Here is a 9957-nt window from a genome sequence, read left to right on the forward strand (position 1 = left end):
TAAATATTATATATATATATATATATATATATATATATATACGTATATTATTGGGACTAATATTAGTGGATTGGAGAAAAAGAAAAAGAAAAGATATGAGTGGATTGGAGAAAAAAGAAAAAGAAAAGAAAATTATAAGGATATTGATGATGACGATGTTAAAAGGAAAAATGAATTACAAGAGTTTCGGAGGGATGACTACATGTAATGATCGAGTTAAATAGGGGCTTGAAGGTGATCAAAATTCAAAGTACTTTCATACTTATGTAAATTGGAAAAGAAGGAAAAAATATTAAAGGCGTTGCATATTGACAATGCTTGGGTAGAAGATGTTAGTAGAGTAAAATGGGAAGTGGGAAATTTGTTTTGAGGGTAAATTTAGAGAAATAAAAATGTTTAGACCCAAGTTGGAGGGAGTGTGGTTTAAGAAGATTTATGTGAAAATAACATGATGCTTGTAGCTAAATTTGAAGAATTGAAGGTGATCGGGAAGTGTTATGGGAATGTGGTATCTTAAAATGTGTGGCTTGGATGGTTTCAACTTTAAGTTTATTTAATCATTTTGGAGCATTTTAAAAGATGACATAATGAGATTTCTTTATGAGTTTTATGATCAAGAAGTGTTGTGGAAAAGTGCATTCTTGGGTGAAAGGTATGTACTTCATAGTATTTTGGTGGCATATTTTGGTGGCATATTTTGGTGGCAAATGAGATAATAGAAGAGGCGAAAAAATTGAGGCATAAATACTTGGTTTTTAAGGTTAATTATGAGAAGACTTATGATTAAGCTAATAAGCAAACATCATTTTCCTGTAATTAAAATTTGTTTATTCTAACATAAGAAATCTTTAACTAAACTTACAAATAAAATAGAAAATTGCAAAGATTTTATTAAAATGTTTAATTATGATTGTGAAAAAATCTCAATTGTCAATACTCCCCTTTGAGATTTTTCTTTATCACTTCAAACTTTGATCTCTATTCATCCTTTAGACTTTTTTATTGGGTCACCTTCAAGTAAATGAGAATCAACAAACTTAATATCCCTAAACTTAACATTGACTTTACCAGTTCAAATAAGAATCCTTGAAATTGTTTCAATCCATTTCTGAAAGACCTGTACCATAAGAACTACAACAATTTTATCAACATTATTTTCCTTTACAAAGTTCATTGTTGTATTGACAATAAGAGGTATAATAAATTCAACTAAATTTTGTCAATCAAAATTTTTTTCTCCCCCTTTGGCTAAAGCCACAACTACCATGACCTATAAAAAAGGATTTAACATACATCCTAAAAGCTTTAAAATCTTATTTTATTTGTTCTCTTCATGTTTCTTGTGCCCAAAGGTGAACAACTTCTCTTGAGTAGCTTTTATTACGAGATCATTTGATTCAAAAATTAAAGTTTGAAATGCCTCTTCAAGTTACTCACTTCTCACATCTTCATTTGTTTTTATTTTTTATTTTTGAAGAAAAAGGAGGAGGAGGAGGAGAAGAAGAATTACAAATTGAAGTTTGAAATGCCTACTCAAGTTACTCACTTTCAAACTTTCGTATATTGGTATGATGAAATACCTCATTAACATGTACAACATGACTCAACTCATGTGTCTGTAAACAAAAACATTAATGATATGGGCTTTTTAACCTAAAAAAAATAATGAAAAAAATATTATTTTGTAAAATAAAATAAAATAAACTAATTATCAAAATAAATCGTTTCGGCCATGTAGGATGAGAAAAAATGTCATCGAAAGTGACGACTTCTGGAAAACTTCATCGTTTGTGACACCTTGCTTGCTGCTTACATGCTTGTGGTACTAGAAGCAGAAAACGTCAAGTGCATTGACGTTTCCTTCATGTATCCCATTAACGAGCAGGGGAGCAAAAAATGAAGAAGAAAACGTCAGCATGGATGATGCCTTTTGTTGAAGGTAAAAAATGCTAGCCTGGTTGACACCTTGTGCCTTGATCGAGTCCATTCAACATGTAGAGGAGCAGCTTTGCTCATGCAAGTTGTGCATGCAATGTAGTTAAGCATGCAAAGGAGCAAGCCAAGACCATGCAGAGGAGACCATTCATTGCACCTCCCAGTGCTGCTTCCCGAAGCATAACCCATTATAAGGTGAGGTTGAGCCTGAGGGAGAGAGACGTGTTGAGCTCCGAGTGAAGAGTGAAGAAGAAAAAGAAAGAAGAGTAAAGAAAGAGAAAGAGAAGAAGTAATTTTAATTTTTTTAATATTTTAAAATAATTATAGTATGACTTGTTCATATTTATTTTTAGGTTTAAAATAATATTTGTGGAAAATTTCTTTATGATTAAAATTTAGTATGTGAAAAAAAAATTAGGATTTAGGGTGAAGTAATAAAATTTGTATTTCTATGGTTTTAAATATATAGTTTTGATATAGTAGTATAAGATTATTTTGGTTAGGGTTAAATTTTATTTTTTTTTTGTTTAAATGTTATTTTTTTAATAATAATATTTATTGTTTGCATTTATATTTTTAGGTTATAGATTTGTTAAATATTTGTTGATATTATTGATGGTTAAAATTTATAGGAGTTTAGATTTTTTTTAAGTATTTAGAAATAGAAGAATGAATAATTGTGGTTTAGGGTTTTAATTTTGATTTTGATGTTGAGGTTGAGAAGATGAGTAGTTATAGTTTTGTGTTAAAAAAATTTTATTTATATGAGAATAAATTTTTTGTTAATTAAATTGAAGTTTAAATATGTAAGTTTTGTTAAGTTTTAAAAGAATTATATTTTGTTATTTTCATGTATATTTTGTAATTTTTAAGTTATCAAATTTTATATATGAAAAATATAAAATTTAGTATATGTGAAAATAATTTATGAAGTGTTAAAATTTTTGTTTTGATGGTTTTAGTTATATAATTTTTATTTAGTAGTATAAGATTATTTTGGTTAGGGTTTAAATTAATTTATGTTTAATTGTAATTTTTTATGTATAATAACAATATTTTGTTTTTTGCATTTATAATTTTAGGTTATAAATTTGTTTACATGAAATATTTGTTGATATTGTTGATGATTAAAATTTGAAGGAGTTTAGATTTTTTTTAAGTTTTTAGAAACAGAAGTAATTTTGTTTTGTGTTATAAAATTTAAATTAAATAAAATTAACTTTTTTAGTAAATTAAAATTAAGTTTAATTTTTTTTGTTTATGTGGTTTTAATTATATAATTTTGATGTAGTAGTATAAGATAATTTTTTTTAGGATTTAATTGATTATTCATTATTTAGGGGCTTAAATATTTATTATTTTAATTTTATGCATGCATTTCTTGATTTTGTATAATTTCATAATATCTCGTCAAAGAGTTAATTCAGGACCCATTGATGATTCTTTGTTGACTATGCAATCAATTCACGTCTTTAAGCACATGTGGAATTGTGAGCCTGATAGAGTTCTTTGTATTAAAATAGCTACCAAAAGCGGTCATCAAGTTGGGTCAATTCCTAATGAAGTAAGACCTTATCTAGCACAAGCAGGAATGTTGGAAGTGGTAGAAATGTCATACTTTCCTATTGACCACCAATTAATTTTAGCATTATTTGTGCGGTGGAGACCAGAAACACACACTTTCCACATGACATTTGGAGAGTGTACAATTACATTGGAAGATGTTTCAGTTTTGTTTGGTCTAAAGGTACATGGAGACCCAATTACTAGTTGTTCGACATATAAATGGGTCACACTTTTCAAAGCTTTGTTTGGAATAACACCACCAACAAATGCAATTAAAGGTGGAAGGATGAAGATGAGTTGGGTTGATAAACATTTTTTTTTATGTTTCCATCCATGTGCACAACGTGCAACAAATGGAATGATATGCTTGAGTTTATATTTTGCGGTTGCTTGGAGGTATACTTTTTTGACAAGTCTTCAACTCTAGTATCAATGCGATATTTGGTCATGTTAACAGATTTAGACCAATGTGGTCACCTTAGTTGGAGATCAGCCTTGCTTGCTCATTTATATAGAGAACTGTGCATTGCCACTAATTATAACAATAAAGAAATTAGTGGGACATGTATTTTACTGCACCACTAAAAATACTTTTGGCATTCCTTTAGGTGCAAGCTAATATTTTAAATTAAATTACCTTATTAAATATTAGATTTAACATTAGACAAATACTTTTAATTAATTTGTTGATTTTTTCATATTTTTAGGTAGAATAGTGCCTTGTAGGTGACACAAAGAACTTTTGTTCAGATTCGCGATGTGTTAAATAAGATGAATGTAACACCCCAGTTTTCCAAAATGGTTACTATTATTATTATGATATTTGGTAGTTATCTTTTATTCCAAATGTAGCTAATTCATACTCCATTTATGCTTAATTATAGGCTTTAGAAATATATGTATATTGTTGGGCTTAATTAGATAGTTGTAAACTTTCTTTTCAATAAAATCGTTTTCGCTGGGCTGACTGGCAAACCTCGGTGTTTAGGGCATAACTTGGGCTGTGATGGTCCAAATGATGCAAAATTGGTGTCAATGGAAATCTAAGAGAAAAACTCACAACTTTTACAGAAATAGCCATTTGCAAAATCGGTCGTTTAGGAGGTCAAAATTGGAATTTGATTGATACAATTGTTTCTCGCTGGACTGATTGGCAAGCCTCGGTTTGTGGGGTATAACTTGGTCGGTGGTTGTTCAAATGATACAAACTTGGTGGCTATGGAAAGATAAGAGAAAATCCTACAACTTTCATGAAGGAAATATTTTCAGATTCGGCTGTCTATAAGGTCCAAATCAGTAGCTAAAGTCGGTGAGGAAAAGAACATGGCACCAACTCCATTAATTCATCCCACCAACTTTAATAATTCATCTCACTAATTCATTCCACTTAGTTTTGTCTAAGATTTTTTCATTATTTTCCATTTTTTTAATGTGTCTTGAAGGCTATAAATAGCCCTTCACTTCTCCATTGCAAACCATCCCTCAATTCTCATTCTCTCTTCTCTTATACTCTCTTCTTCTCCTCTTCTTCTCTTTGAAGACCTAGAGGAATCCATAGGAGGTGGTTCTATCCTAGTAGAAGGAGCCTAGAGGAGGAAGCTCTTCTTTAGTTTCAGCGCTTGTCATCCAGGTAAGGGGGGAGTGAGAAACCTCGCTCTGGGTGTGGGATTGTATGCTGGGTAGTGGGATTGGCTCCCAATCCTGTGTTTGTTATATGTCATATTGTTTGTATGTTCTAATTGCTTGGTTAATATACGTGTATGAATAGAAACTATGTTGAGACTATGATTGTGAAAGTTGTGAATATGATGTGATAATGTGAATGTGATGATATGATATGATGATAATATGATATGATGTGATGATGAAATATGATGATGTGAAATGACCATGAGATAATATGAAATATGATTGAGACATGAGATATGAAATGTGATAATATGTTAATGAGATATGAAATGACCATGGAAAGTGATAAAGTAATATGAGAATGCATAGAGTCTTGTTTGACATGCATCATATGCATACAATACTCCAGGTGTGCCGCGAGGCCGCATACCCACGACTAACAAGGTGTACCTTTGGGTCACTCACGATATGATAACTAGGTGTACCTTTGGGTCACCCACGATATGATAACTAGGTGTACCTTTGGGTCACCCACGATATGATAACCAGGTGTACCTTAGGGTCACCCACGATGATATGAGAATCTTCCGTATGGCGCCACATGCATGCATTTGTGAGTCTAGTCAAGAAAACCAATGCATGATATATGTGCAAATATGAGATATTGTTATTTTACGTATGTATTGTTTGTGTTTGGCTATCTAGTATATATTCCTACACTGTGAGCCGAGTGAGATGTTTTCTCACTCCCTTTTTCTTTGTGTTATTTTTTTCTTTAACCGTTATACAGGTGATTATCAGCATGAGGCTGAGGATGTTGGTGGTGAAGCTTAGGCTTCTTTATGGGCTATGCTCTGATAGGACATGTGACATCGGGGTATAGATAAGATTAAATTAGGTTGTTAAGGTTATTTTAAATTACTTTGAAAACTTTGAGATTTATTTCTTTGTAATTTCCGCTGATTATGTTTGTTAAAAATGTGATACTCTGTAATCATGTTTGATTATTAAAGTTATATTATTTAAATTTATTGAAGTAGGATATGCGGGGTAGAGGGTGTCACAATGAAAGATAAAGATTTACGTTGAGAGTTTGTGTTGATTATAATTTTCAAGCAGACATCTTGAAATTACTATTCATTTATGACTTTTTGTGTTTTTTGTGTACAGTTTGTTTAATAGTCATACCTTCAATATTTTCATTCTCTATCACCATATTGTGTAGAAAACACAAATATTTAGAAGGCAGTAGTTCCATTGATAGACTTTCATATTATTGAGTATCACCATCATGACCGTGTGATGCACTATAGTTTGGCATGATACAACAGATTCCCTGTCCTCCACGCCCGTCAGATAATTTGCACGATCTAACTTTACATGGCAAAGATGATATTGATTGGTGAGTTCAGCATGCTATCTTAATTTGTACATGAGTGGGAAACAAGGTTAGACCATATTTGGATACAAGAAGCTTGTACTACTGCACGTTTAAGTAGTAATTTAGAGTACATATGGTGTGGTGTAAAAGACATACTAGACATTGGATTGCGCACATTACTGTAAAATAAGGTTATGTGGTAAGTCATATATAACAATAAATGTTTTATAAGTAATTGATTTAGTGTTTTTAATATTAAGTTGAACATGTAAAATTAACAAAAATTTTATTTACAAGAGGACACTATTAAGGAAATGTATCATAAGACCAAAACATAACCTAGAAGCAATTTTTCAATGGAAGAATTGACTGATAATATTGCTAACTACTTAGAGATATATAATGAATTTCACCAACTTCAATATCCTTATACATGTGCACTAGCACCATCGTAAGACGAGCCTGAACCTGTTGTTATGGAAGATATTGGTGCGGGCCGACGAAAAGGTCGTGGCCTTAGATGTCGACGCAAGCGTATAGATCACCAGCCTGTAGATATATATGTTCCATCACATGACCCCCCCTTTGGGTAGTTATTATGCTTATCGAATGACACCATTCGAGGGTTATAGTCAGTAGGTATATACTTTAGGTGATAGTGTGATACTATTATTGATAGTCATACTTCTACTGCTTACGTTTCATCTCTGTTTGATACATATTTACCACCATCTACTACATATATACCTTCTCCACCAAGACACACACCAGATGCTTATATGGGGAACATGATGACTCCGTCTGCACCATATTATCCATTTAGATATGGCAGAGATCATATGCAGGGTACTTATTTTAGATCTACTTCTTTTGCAAGTACTTCTTTTGAACAGCCTGCTTTTGGAGGTACTTATTTGAGATAGGCAGCTTTAGGGTATGACCTAAACCAAGCCTTTGCAAGCGAGCAATCAACAAAAGTTATAGAAAATGAGGACCCTATAAGAAGGAATCCAGATTGGGGTGGTAGGCATCGTGGACATCAATGTATTTTATCACCTCATGATCCGACAGATCCACAATGAAGGCCTAAGAGATTATTCATTTGTATCTGTTTTATTTTTGTTGTTTTTAGTACTTTGAATTATGTAATGAACTATAATTTATATTTCATATTATTCATTATTTCATATTATAACATGTGTGTTTGAAAAATATATAAAACTTACACATGACTGAATATTACATGACCTAAACTCTATAAACACATTAATAATTAAGGTCATCAATGATATTTAATGCTAGTTGAGGACAATTTGTTCTATTATGACCTTCAACCCTACAATGTCCACAACATTATCTTCGTTGTGAATTTGTCTAATCCATTTTATGTCCTATATGGATTAATTTTGGACGGCCATTAGCACACAACATAGTTTGGTTAGGGACAATGCGAGGTTCGTCAGTAGGATGAATGTTGTCATCACTATCAAGTAGGTACCATTGGCCTTTGATATATGCATTTGAGTAGGCAGCATTAACATAATTCAATGGATCTATGCGAATATAAGTACATGCGGCAGTGGTATATGAACATGGATATTTGTAAGCTTGGAAAGAACCACACTCACATTTTCGTTCATTAAGAATTATTGTCCAAGTGTGACCACCTCTTTGTGTAACTGAATTGAAAGTTTCTTCCACTTCAAATCTGGTGGCCTCATAGTCATATCTTTGAACGAAATGAAATGTTATTTTCTATTGGTTGTTCTGTATAGCATCCATTAACTTTTGACAATATCGTTGACCAACTGCAAGCTCTATGTTTGCTTGACCTAACATTTGCAAAAAAATACTCAACTAACCTAGCATATGTACATTTTATAAGAGTTGTTATTGGCGGATTACGAGCACCTTTTAAGATCTTGTTGACAATCTCAGACAAGTTTGTGGTCATGTAACTGTATCTGCAACCTTCGTCATTATAGCCGAGACTCCATTTTTCTAGCAAAATCCCATCAATCCATCGACGAATTTTTGGGCTAATCTCACGAAATCGTTCAAGCCTCTCAAAATAGTTATGTTTGCAAGTTGTATGTCCAAACTCTATGACAAAAAAAAGTTAATAGGATAACATATTATATAGTTCGAAAAACATAAAATATAAGAAGAAAATAATGTTATACCCATGTGAATCAACTCTTCTTTGAGTTTGACATTTTTAAACCAATGGTTAAAATTGCTTGTAATGTGACGAATACAATAAATATGATAGCCATAAGGTGGTTACCAATCATTATTTTGATTTTCCATGACTGATTTGATGCTTTGGTGTCGATTTGATATTAAAAGAATGTCTTTCTTTGTAGTTACAGATCAACAATTGTTGGACAGGAATCATGACCAATCACCCAATGTTTCACCTTCAACTACAAGAAAAGCAATTGGTAAAATGCGAGCATTGTCATCTTGTTTTGTAGTAATTAGTAGAGTGCCGCAATATTTCTCATATAAAAATGTTCCATCAATTTGTGTGATGAGTTTTGTGTAATTGAATGCATCACAAACAAGTTTGAATGTCCAAAACACACGATGAAACTTTCGAAAACATGCGTCAACAACATTATTGGACACATAATATGTTGTCTCAAGTCTATAAATAGACCCAAGACAACATTCTAGCATCATATTCAACCACCTTGACCAAAGGTCGTATGAATCTTTCCAATCACCAAAATCTCTTGAAATGGTTTTTTGTTTTGTTTTCCACACCTTTCTATACGAAACCTTATAATTAAATTGGCCACTTATTCTTTATTGAATTAACGAAATTGACACGGAAGCATCTTCCTTCACTATTCTTGAAACGAAATGTTAAGCATAAAATTAACAGTTATTAGGAAAATAACCTTTTTTAAAAATATTTGAAAGAGTATGTATAGATAAAGTTACCTAATATGCAAGAGTAAATGAATTCAGAGTCCAATTTTTTGTTATCTTGAGACAACATTACATTAATGCATGTGTGTCGACCACCCTTTTTCTTTATGACCCACTTTTTCTTCAACTTAGTGGACACAATAGCCCTTAGTTTCCAAGGGCAACCTTCATTTCTATTAGGACATCTTACAGACAAAATCTTTAATCTAGACTCAACAACTACAAATGTTTGGTGAGCATTCATAGAGTAGTGTTTAATGGCCATTTGGACATCAACTTTTATATGAAAACGTAGCCCTAACATATAACTCATCCTCAAGTGCCAAGAATTGGGAACATCTAACCCACCATACCGCATCTCTTGATTTGGATGAGACCAATCGATGTAACTATAATGTGGAGTATTGCTCCAAAGTGGAGGTTGTGATGGACCTACATGGTGGCAAGAGACACAAGATGAATAATAAATATTACAAAATTATAATGGTGGTAGAAAAAAATTTGTAATT

At 31.9% G+C, this 9957-nt stretch overlaps 2 long non-coding RNA genes across 3 annotated transcripts; one reads left to right on the plus strand and one right to left on the minus strand.

The window, feature by feature from the left end:
* Nucleotides 1-857: 857 nt before the first annotated feature.
* LOC145953208 (uncharacterized) lies at nucleotides 858-9369 on the minus strand. Of its 2 annotated transcripts, XR_014430770.1 has the most exons (4): nucleotides 8799-9369; nucleotides 8423-8614; nucleotides 8140-8343; nucleotides 858-2142 (listed from the first exon to the last, which is right to left on the minus strand). It is a non-coding gene; the product is annotated as an uncharacterized LOC145953208 (long non-coding RNA). The 2 variants fall into 2 exon arrangements; XR_014430769.1 differs by having other exon boundaries at nucleotides 8140-8614.
* Nucleotides 4142-6268, plus strand: LOC145953207 (uncharacterized). Its single transcript, XR_014430768.1, has 2 exons — nucleotides 4142-5131; nucleotides 5921-6268. It is a non-coding gene; the product is annotated as an uncharacterized LOC145953207 (long non-coding RNA).
* Nucleotides 9370-9957: the final 588 nt, after the last annotated feature.

Source organism: Cajanus cajan, chromosome 11 (assembly GCF_000230855.2).
Source record: "Cajanus cajan strain Asha chromosome 11, NIPB_CcT2T_4, whole genome shotgun sequence".
Taxonomy (NCBI): Eukaryota; Viridiplantae; Streptophyta; class Magnoliopsida; order Fabales; family Fabaceae; genus Cajanus; species Cajanus cajan.